We start from the raw sequence: 13,134 nt of genomic DNA, 5'->3' as shown, positions 1-13,134 counted from the left end.
GGGTCGTCACAATTACTTCTCACAAGAATAAGTTAAGCTACACTAAAGCCACCCTTAAGAAAAATGGTTTTACTTAACTAAAGTTACTTAGAAAAAAATTGTTCACTACCTCAAAACTACTTAGTGAAAAATGATATCTAAATCTGAAATGTCATAAACTCCAAATTGCAGAACAGATCACTGGAGTCAGATGTTAACCGAATGTGTAATTTAGCCTATTAAACACAAAAACTATGTTTCAAGTGAGAATTAAGCAGGTCTGATGTCCCGAAAAAGGACATTTTTGCCTACTTCACCCATATTTAGGTATTCACATCGAAGATGTGAAACATTTCTTATATATCATATTCTTATATTCTTATAAAAAAACATTTTGCACCGATTGCACCAACTGGCCTATAGGTGACACTGTGATAAGCAGTCTCACTTAAAGAGCCAGTGGACATGCCGATTGGGCGATTCTGCTCATTAGAAACATTTTAGTCTTGGACATATGCTGCCTAATTGATTCTGCGTTTGGTGAATGACGTTTGTCCCCCATGAGACACTGTAGACACGGAATCTTATTTCACTTCCACAAAATCCCCAGAATCTCAGATAACTCAAGAAATCTCTCATTTATTTTGACATTTTTGTAGAGGATGTTTAAGTTGCACAATTTTACATATAACTAAGTTGTTTGGTGTAGTATTTCGCAAGTAAAAAATATGGGCAGTTTTGTCTCAATGTCTATGCTATTGGATAGAAAGCAATCAATCCCATGTTAGTGGGCAACTTTCCATTTAAAATTTACCTCCATTTGTGACGCACGGATGTTCCAAAGACTGATTTTATGAACAAAATTATCCTATTTACACTTTGTAGTACATCTTGACACTAGAATAACTGTTTCAAATGGATAACATTTTTAGCAGATGTTATTGCGGGTGTAGCGAATTACTTGTGTTCCTAGCTCCAACAGTGCAGTAGTATCTAACAATTCACAACAATACACACAAATCTAAAAGTAAAGGAATGGAATTAAGAAATATATAAATTTTAGATCGAGCAATGTCGGAATGACATTGACTAAAATACAGTAGAATATAATATAGTACATACATATGAGATGAGTAAAGCGGTATGTAAAAATAATTTAAACGTTATTAAAGTGACAAGTGTTCCATTATTAATGTCGTCAGTGAGTCCAAGTCTATGTATATAGGGCAGCCGCTGCTAAGGTGCAAGTTTGCGTAACCGGGTGGTAGTCGGCTAGTGATGACTATTTAACAGGTTTGTACAGGCTGTGGCTCGGGTGGATGATATCCTTGATGATCTTTTGGGCCTTCCTGTGACATCGGGTGCTGTATGTGTCCTGGAGGGCAGGTAGTTTGCCCCCGGTGACGCGTTGGGCAGACTGCACCACCCTCTGGAGAGCCCTGAGGTTGCAGGCGGTAATACAGCCTGACAAGATCCTCTCATTTGTGCATCTGTAAAAGTTTCTGAATTTTAGGGGCCAAGACATATTTCTTCAGCCTTCTGAGGTTGAAGAGGTGCTATTGTGCATTCTTCCCAACACTGTCTGTGTGGGTGGACCATTTCAGATCGTCAGGAACTTGAAGCTTCAGGAACTTGAAGCCACCTTTTCCCTCTGCTATTTTCTGAAGTCCACAATCCTTTGTTTTGCTGACATTGAGTGAGAGGTTATTTTCCTGACACCACACTCCGAGGGCCATCACCTCCTCCCAGTAGCCTGTCTCGTTGTTGTTGGTAATCAAGCCTTCCACTGTAGTGTCGTCTGCAAACTTGATGATTGAGTTGGAGGCGTGCACAGCCACGCAGTCGTGGGTGAACAGGGAGTACAGGAGGGGGCTGAGAACGTACCCTTGAGGGGCCCCAGTGTTGAGGATCAGCGGATTGGAGATGTTGTTTCCAAACATCCCCACCTGGGGGCAGCCCATCAGGAAGTCCAGGACCCAGTTGCACAGGGCGGGGTTGAGACCCAGGGTCTCAAGCGTAATGATTAGTTTGGAGGGTGCTATGGTGTTGAATGCTGAGCTAAAGTCAATGAACAGCATTATTACATAGGTATTCCTCTTGTCCTGATAGGATAGGGCAGGGTGCAGTGTGATGGCGATTGCATCATCTGTGGACCTATTGGAGTGGTAAGCAAATTGGAGTGGGTCTAGGGTGATAGGTAGGTTGAAAGTGATATGATCCCTGACTAGTCTCTCAAAGCACCTCATGATGACAGCAGTGAGTGCTATGGGGCGATAGTTCTCAAATTAGCTTTGTTAAAGTCCTCAGCTACAGTAAATGCAGCCTCAGGATATATGGTTTCCAGTTTGCATAAAGTCCAGTGAAGTTCCTTGATGGCCGTCTTGGTATCCGATATACAAGGCTGTGACGATAACCGAGGAGAGTTCTCTTGGGAGATAATACGGTCGGAATTTGATTGTGAGGAATTCTAGGTCAGGTGAACAAAAGGACTTGAGTTCTTGTATGTTGTTACAATTACACCATGAGTCGTTAATCATGAAACATACACCATACAGTAGGTTGGCTGCAAGAACAGCCAGGAAGGCCTTGCCTGGGATCTGGAATGGGACCACAGTACGTGGGGGGAGGGATGTCCCGATGTGGGCCCACTGGCACTGTGTGCGAGAGAGGAACGTTTGTGGTTATTCCAAACAAAGGTTTTGGGTTATTCAGTCATGTCACTCAGCAAATATTTTTGGGAAGATCCATTGTCAGACAAATACTACTACTCACTTCCCAATAGAACACATATTGGTGTTGAATCCCTAGCTGTAACTAACATACACAAATATGGCAAAAATATGTGGACACCTGCTCATCAAACATCCCATTCCAAAAAAACTTTGCTGCTATAACAGCCTCCACTCTTCTGGGAAGGCTTTCCACTAGATGTTGGAACATTGCTGTGGGGACTTGCTTCCATTTTAGCCACAAGAGCATTGGTGAAATCAGGCACTGATGTTGGGCGATTAGGCATGGCTCGCAGTTGGCATTCCAATTCATCCCAAAGGTGTTCGATGAGATTGAGCAGTCAAGTTCAACTTCCACAATGATCTCAACAAACCATTTCTGTATGGACCTCACTTTGTGCACGGGGGAAATGTCATGCTGAAATAGGAAAGGGCCTTCCCCAAACTGTTGCCACAAATTTGGAAGCAACAGAATTGTCTAGAATGTCATTGTATGCTGTAGCGTTAAGATTTCCCTTCACTGAAACAAAGGAGCCTGAACCTTGAAAAACAGACCCAGACCATTAATTCCTCCTCCACCAAACGTTACAGTTGGCACTATGCATTGGGGTAGGTAGCTTTCAGCTGGCATCCGCCAAACCCAGATTCGGCCGACGGACTGCCAGATTGTGAAGCGTAATTCATCACTCCAGAGAGCTCGCTCCCACTGTTCCAATGGCGGCGTGCTTTACACCACTCCAGCCGACACTTGGCACTGCACATGGTGATCTTAGGCTTGTGCGCGGCTGCTCGGCCATGGAAACCCATTTCATGAAGCTCCCGATTAACAGTTATTGTGCTGACGCTGCTTCCAAAGGCAGTTTGGAACTCGGTAGTGAGTGTTACTTGTGTGGCCTACCACTTTGCGCCTGAGCCATTGTTGCTCCTAGATGTTTCCACTTCACAATAACAGCACTTACAGTTGACCAGGGTAGACATGTGATGAACTGACTTGTAAAGGTGGCATCCTATGATGGTGCCATGTTGAAAGTCACTGAGCTCTTCAGTACGTGCCATTCTACTGCCAATGTTTGTCTATGGAGATTGCATGGCTGTGTGCCTGATTTTACACACCTGTCCGCAACGAAGTGTGGCTGAAATAGCCAAATCCACTCATTTGAAGGGGTGTCCACATGCTAGTGTAATTCTTGTTCACTCTCATAACTAGCCAATACATTTATTTACAGCTGACCGCTGATTTTCAAGTGTTGATTTTCAAGTGTTCTCACACAAAAGGTTTGATTTATTAGCTTTAAATCTCATACTTTACTCTACTTTGAGCCAGTACAACAGCCATTATTATCTGCAGCTAGCGATGTACAGTACAGCACAACCTCAGAGAGAAGACTCTGGTGATTAGAAATGCTGAATCCCCGAGGCAGGCCTTCCCCCGGGTTGAGAGGGATATAGTAGGGACTGCAGATGAGTCTATACAGTACTGGCCTTTGATCACTGCTTCTTGTTTGATGACTGCCTCTGTCCAGCATGGAGAGGAAATTCAACCTCCTGATGACAGGAAATAGGTCTCCGTAGGATGGGGCTGACTGGTTATTATTATGAACACGGACACCATGAAGAGACCTTATTAAGGCTGGATATAATAAAATGTTTATATGAGAACTTGCGATAGTGGTAGCACTGGGAGCTATACTTTCACTATTCTAATCTACTGATCCATTTACTTTATGTTCATATTCTTATCTTTTATTATTTCTTATTGTTGTTGCATTGTCAAGAAGAAACCTGCAAGTAAGAATTTCTTTGAACAGTGTAAACCATCTGTATCCCTTACATACGACTAATAAAACTTGAAACTAATGCTGAGCATAATGTACACAGGCTCTAGTCACTCTAAAGTAATTCAACCTATTCAAGTCTGGGGGTACAGGGGTTACCTGTAAAGGCTTCTAGGAGTAGTGGGTGGAGGAGTCAGGCGCAGAGAGCAGGGTAGTTCAAAACGTGGATCTTTATTCCAAGAACAGAGTAACGGTCACGCCACACACAAGGGCGCATAAATACCCAGTCCAACAAACAGGACAAAACTGTCGGGAAAAACGGAATCCACAATAATCCACACAACATGAACAGAAAACTGGGTTTAAATAGCCCAAAACTAAACCCAAAGAAGAAACAGGTGAAACTAATCAGACAAAACTAACTGAAACTGAAAAGGGGATCGGTGGCAGCTAGTAGGCCGGCAACGACGACCGCCGCCGAGCTCAGCCCGAACAGGAAGAGGCACCATCTTAGGCGGGATTCTTGACAGTACCGGTACAGAAGAGGTCGACCGATTATTATTTTTCAACGCCGATACCGATACTGATTATTAGAGGGCCAAAAAAAGCCGATACTGATTGGTCATTAATTTGTGATAATGACAATTACAACAATACTGAATGAACACTTTCATTTGAACTTAATATAATACATCAATCAAATCAATTTAGCCTCAAATAAATAATGAAGCATGTTCAATTTAGTTTAAATAATGCAAAAACAAAGTGTTGGAGAAGTAAAAGTGTAATATGTGCCATGTAAAAAAGCTAACGTTTAAGTTCCTTGCTCAGAACATGAGAACATATGAAAGCTGGTGGTTCTTTTTAACATGAGTCTTCAATATTCCCAGGTAAGAAGTTTTAGGTTGTTGTTATTATAGGAATTATACGACTATTTCTCTCTATACCATTTATATTTCATATACCATTGACTATTGGATGTTCTTATAGGCACTTTAGTATTGCCAGTGTAACAGTATAGCTTCCGTCCCTCTCCTCGCCCCTACCTGGGCTTGAACCAGGAACACATCGACAATAGCCACCCTCGAAGCATCGTTACCCATCACTCCACAATAGCCGTGGCCCTTGCAGTGCAAGGGGAGCAACTACTCCAAGTCTCAGAGCGAGTGACGTTTGAAACGCTATTAGCGCGCATCCCGCTAACTAGCTAGCCATTTCACATCGGTTACACCAGCCTAATCTCGGAGTTGATAGGCTTGAAGTCATAAACAGCGCAATGCTTGAAGCACAGCGAAGAGCTGCTGGCAAACGCACGAAAGTGCTGTTTGAATAAATGCTTACGAGCCTGCTGCTGCCTACCACCGCTCAGTCAGACTGCTCTATCAAATCATAGACTTAATTATAACATAATAACACACAGAAATACTAGCCTTAGGTCATTAATATGGTCAAATCCGGAAACTGTCATTTCAAAAATAAAACGTTTATTCTTTCAGTGGAATACGGAACCGTTCCGTATTTTATCTAACGGGTGGCATCCATAAGTCTAAAAATTCCTGTTTCATTGCATAACCTTCAATGTTATGTCATAATTACGTAAAATTCTGGCAAATTAGTTCGCAACGAGCCAGGCGGCCCAAACTGTTGCATATACCCTGACTCTGTGTGCAATGAACGCAAGAGAAGTGACACAATTTCCCTAGTTTAATATTGCCTGCTAACATGAATTTATTTTAACTAAATATGCAGGTTTAAAAATATATACTTCTGTGTATTGATTTTAAGAAAGGCATTGATGTTTATGGTTAGGTACAATGATTATGCTTTTTTCACAAATGCGCTTTTGTTAAATCATCCCCCGTTTGGCGAAGTTTGCTGTTTTTGTTAGGAAGAAATAGTCTTCGCAGTTCACAACGAGCTAGGCAGCCCAAAATGCTGCATATACCCTGACTCTGTTGCACAGAACGCGCAATTTCCCTAGTTAAAATAAATTAATGTTTGCGGGCAATATTCACTAAATATGCAGGTTTAAAAATACTATATACTTGTGTATTGATTTTAAGAAAGGCGTTGATGTTTATGGTTAGCTACACATTGGTGCAACGACAGTGCTTTTTTCGCGCATGCGCTTGTTAAATCACCCATTTTGTAATGACGTTCGTCTGTAGAAGGAGAAGCGGACCAAAATGCAGCGTGGTGGTTACTCATGTTCTTTAATGAAAAATGAACTATACATGAAATAACTTAAATATACAAAACAAACGGACCGTGAACCTATACAGCCTATCTTGTGACAACAAACACAGAGACAGGAACAATCACCCACAAACACACAGTGAAACCCAGGCTACCTAAATATGGTCCCCAATCAGAGACAACGATAATCACCTGACTTTGATTGAGAACCGCCTCAGGCAGCCATAGACTATGCTAGACACCCCACAAAACCCCAAGACAAAAACGCACCACAATAACCCATGTCACACCCTGGCCTGACCAAATAAATGAAGACAAACATAATATACTTCGACCAGGGCGTGACAGAACCCCCCCCCCCTAAGGTGCAGACTCCCGGACGCACATCAAAACAATAGGGAGGGTCCGGGTGGGTGTCTGTCCATGGTGGCGGCTCCGGCGCAGGACATGGACCCCACTCTATCAATGTCTTAGTTCCTCCCCTTCGCGTCCTAGGATAGTCTACCCTCGCCGCCGACCATGGCCTAGTAGTCCTCACCCAGAACCCCACTGGACTGAGGGGCAGCTCGGGACTGAGGAGTAGCTCGGGACTGAGGAGTAGCTCGGCACTGAGGGGAAAGCTCGGCACTGAGGGGAAGCTCGGCACTGAGGGGAAGCTCGGCACTGAGGGGAAGCTCGGCACTGAGGGGAAGCTCGGCAGATCCTGGCTGGCTGGCGGATCTGGAAGAGTCTGGTTGACTGGCGGATCTGGAAGAGTCTGGTTGACTGGCGGATCTGGAAGAGTCTGGCTGACTGGCGGATCTGGAAGAGTCTGGCTGACTGGCGGATCTGGAAGAGTCTGGCGGATCTGGAAGAGTCTGGCTGACTGGCAGATCTGGAAGAGTCTGGCTGACTGGCAGATCTGGAAGAGTCTGGCTGACTGGCAGATCTGGAAGAGTCTGGCTGACTGGCAGATCTGGAAGAGTCTGGCTGACTGGCAGATCTGGAAGCTTCTTGCAGACTGGCAGCTCCTTGCAGACTGGCAGCTCTGGCTGCTCCATGCAGACTGGCATTTCTGGCTGCTCCATGCAGACTGGCATTTCTGGCTGCTCCATGCAGACTAACACTCTGGCTGCTCCATGCAGACTGGCAGCTCTGGCTGCTCCATGCAGACTGGCAGCTCTGGCTGCTCCATGCAGACTGGCAGCTCTGGCTGCTCCATGCAGACTGACAGCTCTGGCTGCTCCATGCAGACTGACATCTCTGGCTGCTCCATGCAGACTGGCAGCTCTGGCTGCTCCATGCAGACTGGCAGCTCTGGCTGCTCCATGCAGACTGACAGCTCTGGCTGCTCCATGCAGACTGACATCTCTGGCTGCTCCATGCAGACTGACAGTTCTGGCTGCTCCATGCAGACTGACAGCTCTGGCTGCTCCATGCAGACTGACATCTCTTGCTGCTCCATGCAGACTGACATCTCTGGCTGCTCCATGCAGACTGACAGCTCTGGCTGCTCCATGCAGACTGACAGCTCCGGCTGCGCTGAACAGGCAGGAGACTCCAGCAGCGCTGTAGAGGAGGAAGGCTCTGGCAGCGCTAAACAGGCGGGAGACTCCAGCAGCGCTGTAGAGGAGGAAGGCTCTGGCTGCGCTGGACAGGCGGGAGACTCCGGCAGCGCAGGAGAGGAGAAAGGCTCTGGCTGCTCTAAACAGGCGTGAGGATCCGGCAGCGCTGGAGAGGAGGAAGGCTCTGGCAGCGCTGAACAGGTGAGGCGCACTGAAGGCCTGGTGCGTGGTGCTGGCAATGGTGGTACTGGGCCGAGGACACGCACAGGAAGCCTGGCGCGTGAAGGTGTACTGGAGAGCCTGAGAGCAGGGCTGGCACAGGACGTGCAAGGCTAGGCACTCACTGGACCCTTTTGATCACTCGACTAAGCATGCCTCTCCTTAATGTCAATATGTCTTGTCCATTGCGGTTCTGGTTAGTGTTTATTGGCTTATTTCACTGTAGAGCCTCTAGTCCTGCTCACTATACCTTATCCAACCTATTAGTTCCACCACCCACACATGCAATGACATCTCCTGGTTTCAATTATGTTTCTAGAGACAATATCTCTCTCTTCATCACTCAATACCTAGGTTTACCTCCACTGTATTCACATCCTACCATACCTTTGTCTGTACATTATACCTTGCTATTTTATCGCCCCCAGAAACCTCCTTTTACTCTATGTTCCAGACGTTCTAAACGACCAATTCTCATAGCTTTTAGCCGTACCCTTATTCTACTCCTCCTATGTTCATCTGGCGATGTAGAGGTGAATCCAGGCCCTGCAGTGCCTAGCTCCACTCCTATTCCCCAGGCGCTCTCTTTTGACGACTTCTGTAACCGTAATAGCCTTGGTTTCATGCATGTTAACATTAGAAGCCTCCTCCCTAAGTTTGTTCTATTCACTGCTTTAGCACACTCTGCCAACCCAGATGTTCTAGCTGTGTCTGAATCCTGGCTTAGGAAGACCACCAAAAATTCAGACATTTTAATTCCAAACTACAACATTTTCAGACAAGATAGAACTGCCAAAGGGGGCGGTGTTGCAATCTACTGCAAAGATAGCCTGCAGAGTTCTGTCCTACTATCCAGGTCTGTACCCAAACAATTTGAACTTCTACTTTTAAAAATCCACCTCTCTAAAAACAAGTCTCTCACCGTTGCCGCCTGCTATAGACCACCCTCTGCCCCCAGCTGTGCTCTGGACACCATATGTGAACTGATTGCCCCCCATCTATCTTCAGAGTTCGTGCTGCTAGGCGACCTAAACTGGAACATGCTTAACACCCCAGCCATCCTACAATCTAAACTTGATGCCCTCAATCTCACACAAATTATCAATGAACCTACCAGGTACCTCCCCAAAGCCTTAAACACGGGCACCCTCATAGATATCATCCTAACCAACTTCCCCTCTAAATACACCTCTGCTGTCTTCAACCAAGATCTCAGCGATCACTGCCTCATTGCCTGCATCCGTAATGGGTCAGCGGTCAAACGACCTCCACTCATCACTGTAAAACGCTCCCTGAAACACTTCTGCGAGCAGGCCTTTCTAATCGACCTGGCCGGGGTATCCTGGAAGGATATTGATCTCATCCCGTCAGTAGAGGATGCCTGGATATTTTTTTTAAATGCCTTCCTAACCATCTCAAATAAACATGCCCCATTCAAGAAATTTAGAACCAGGAACAGATATAGCCCTTGGTTCTCCCCAGACCTGACTGCCCTTAACCAACACAAAAACATCCTATGGCGTTCTGCATTAGCATCGAACAGCCCCCGTGATATGCAGCTGTTCAGGGAAGCTAGAAACCATTATACACAGGCAGTTAGAAAAGCCAAGGCTAGCTTTTTCAAGCAGAAATTTGCTTCCTGCAACACTAACTCAAAAAAAGTTCTGGGACACTGTAAAGTCCATGGAGAATAAGAACACCTCCTCCCAGCTGCCCACTGCACTGAAGATAGGAAACACTGTCACCACTGATAAATCCACCATAATTGAGAATTTCAATAAGCATTTTTCTACGGCTGGCCATGCTTTCCACCTGGCTACTCCTACCCCGGACAACAGCACTGCACCCCCAACAGCAACTCGCCCAAGCCTTCCCCATTTCTCCTTCTCCCAAATCCATTCAGCTGATGTTCTGAACGAGCTGGAAAATCTGGACCCCTACAAATCAGCCGGGCTAGACAATCTGGACCCTTTCTTTCTAAAATTATCTGCCGAAATTGTTGCCACCCCTATTACTAGCCTGTTCAACCTCTCTTTCGTGTCGTCTGAGATTCCCAAAGATTGGAAAGCTGCTGCGGTAATCCCTCTCTTCAAAGGGGGGGGACACTCTTGACCCAAACTGCTACAGACCTATATCTATCCTACCGTGCCTTTCTAAGGTCTTCGAAAGCCAAGTCAACAAACAGATTACCGACCATTTCGAATATCACCATACCTTCTCTGCTATGCAATCTGGTTTCAGAGCTGGTCATGGGTGCACCTCAGCCACGCTCAAGGTCCTAAACGATATCTTAACCGCCATCGATAAGAAACATTACTGTGCAGCCGTATTCATTGATCTGGCCAAGGCTTTCGACTCTGTCAATCACCATATCCTCATCGGCAGACTCGACAGCCTTGGTTTCTCAAATGATTGCCTCGCCTGGTTCACCAACTACTTATCTGATAGAGTTCAGTGTGTCAAATCGGAGGGTCTGCTGTCCGGACCTCTGGCAGTCTCTATGGGGGTGCCACAGGGTTCAATTCTTGGACCGACTCTCTTCTCTGTATACATCAATGAGGTCGCTCTTGCTGCTGGTGAGTCCCTGATCCACCTCTACGCAGACGACACCATTCTGTATACTTCCGGCCCTTCTTTGGACACTGTGTTAACAACCCTCCAGGCAAGCTTCAATGCCATACAACTCTCCTTCCGTGGCCTCTAATTGCTCTTAAATACAAGTAAAACTAAATGCATGCTCTTCAACCGATCGCTACCTGCACCTACCCGCCTGTCCAACATCACTACTCTGGACGGCTCTGACTTAGAATACGTGGACAACTACAAATACTTAGGTGTCTGGTTAGACTGTAAACTCTCCTTCCAGACCCATATCAAACATCTCCAATCCAAAGTTAAATCTAGAATTGGCTTCCTATTTCGCAACAAAGCATCCTTCACTCATGCTGCCAAACATACCCTTGTAAAACTGACCATCCTACCAATCCTCGACTTTGGCGATGTCATTTACAAAATAGCCTCCAATACCCTACTCAACAAATTGGATGCAGTCTATCACAGTGCAATCCGTTTTATCACCAAAGCCCCATATACTACCCACCATTGCGACCTGTACGCTCTCGTTGGCTGGCCCTCGCTTCATACTCGTCGCCAAACCCACTGGCTCCATGTCATCTACAAGACCCTGCTAGGTAAAGTCCCCCCTTATCTCAGCTCGCTGGTCACCATAGCATCTCCCACCTGTAGCACACGCTCCAGCAGGTATATCTCTCTAGTCACCCCCAAAACCAATTCTTTCTTTGGCCACGTCTCCTTCCAGTTCTTTGCTGCCAATGACTGGAACGAACTACAAAAATCTCTGAAACTGGAAACAGTTCTCCCTCACTAGCTTTAAGCACCAACTGTCAGAGCAGCTCACAGATTACTGCACCTGTACATAGCCCACCTATAATTTAGCCCAAACAACTACCTCTTTCCCAACTGTATTTAAATTGTATTTATTTATTTATTTTGCTCCTTTGCACCCCATTATTTTTATTTCTACTTTGCACATTCTTCCATTGCAAAACTACCATTCCAGTGTTTTACTTGCTATATTGTATTTACTTTGCCACCATGGCCTTTTTTGCCTTTACCTCCCTTCTCACCTCATTTGCTCACATTGTATATAGACTTGTTTATACTGTATTATTGACTGTATGTTTGTTTTACTCCATGTGTAACTCTGTGTCGTTGTATCTGTAGAACTGCTTTGCTTTATCTTGACCAGGTCGCAATTGTAAATGAGAACTTGTTCTCAACTTGCCTACCTGGTTAAATAAAGGTAAAAAAAAAAAAAAGGTAGGTACACAGGAGGCCTAGTGCGTGAGGCTGGTACAAATGTCACCAGCCGACTAACATGCACCTCAGGACGAGTATGGAGCGCTGACCCAGGTGCCATCAAATCCCCGACACGCTCCGTCGGACGAATATCGTACCTAAAGCACCAAACTAGCAACTCCCTCATTACTCTCTCCTCCAATTTCCCCATTAACTCCTTCACAGTCTCTGCTTCGCTCACCTCCAACACCGGCTCTGGTTCTGGTCTCCTCCTTGGCTCCTCACGATAAACAGAGAGAGTTAGCTCAGGTCTGACTCCTGACTCTGTCACACTCTCCCTGAGCCCCCCCCCCAATACATTTTTGGGGCTGACTCTCGGGCTTCCTTCCGCGCCACCGTGCTTGTCTCTCCAACTCCATTCTCCTATAACCCTCTTCGAACTGCTCCAGCGAATCCCAGGCGGGCTCCGGCACTCTCTCTGGGTCGACCGCCCACCTGTCTATTTCCTCCCAAGTCGTATATTCCAACCTTGGTTGCTCCTGCTGCCGCTGCCTGTCACCACGCTGCTTGGTCCTGGTGTGGTGGGTGATTCTGTTACGACGTTCGTCTGTAGAAGGAGAAGCTGACCAAAATGCAGCGTGGTGGTTACTCATGTTCTTTAATGAAAAATGAACTATACATGAAATAACTTAAATATACAAAACAACAAACGGACCGTGAAAACCTATACAGCCTATCTTGTGACAACAAACACAGAGACAGGAACAATCACCCACTAACACACAGTGAAACCCAGGCTACCTAAATATGGTTCCCAATCAGAGACAACGATAATCACCTGACTTTGATTGAGAACCGCCTCAGGCAGCCATA

The 13,134-nt window shown here is 45.8% G+C and overlaps 1 pseudogene; it reads right to left on the bottom strand.

Moving 5' to 3' along the window:
* The window catches only part of LOC109888548 (transmembrane 6 superfamily member 1-like), a 52,928-nt pseudogene that overhangs the window by 1,527 nt on the left and 38,267 nt on the right, over positions 1-13,134 (bottom strand).

This window comes from Oncorhynchus kisutch, linkage group LG4 (assembly GCF_002021735.2).
Source record: "Oncorhynchus kisutch isolate 150728-3 linkage group LG4, Okis_V2, whole genome shotgun sequence".
Classification (NCBI taxonomy): Eukaryota; Metazoa; Chordata; class Actinopteri; order Salmoniformes; family Salmonidae; genus Oncorhynchus; species Oncorhynchus kisutch.
Note: the sequence above shows the minus strand (reverse complement) of the source record. Positions and strands in the feature narration are given on the sequence as shown.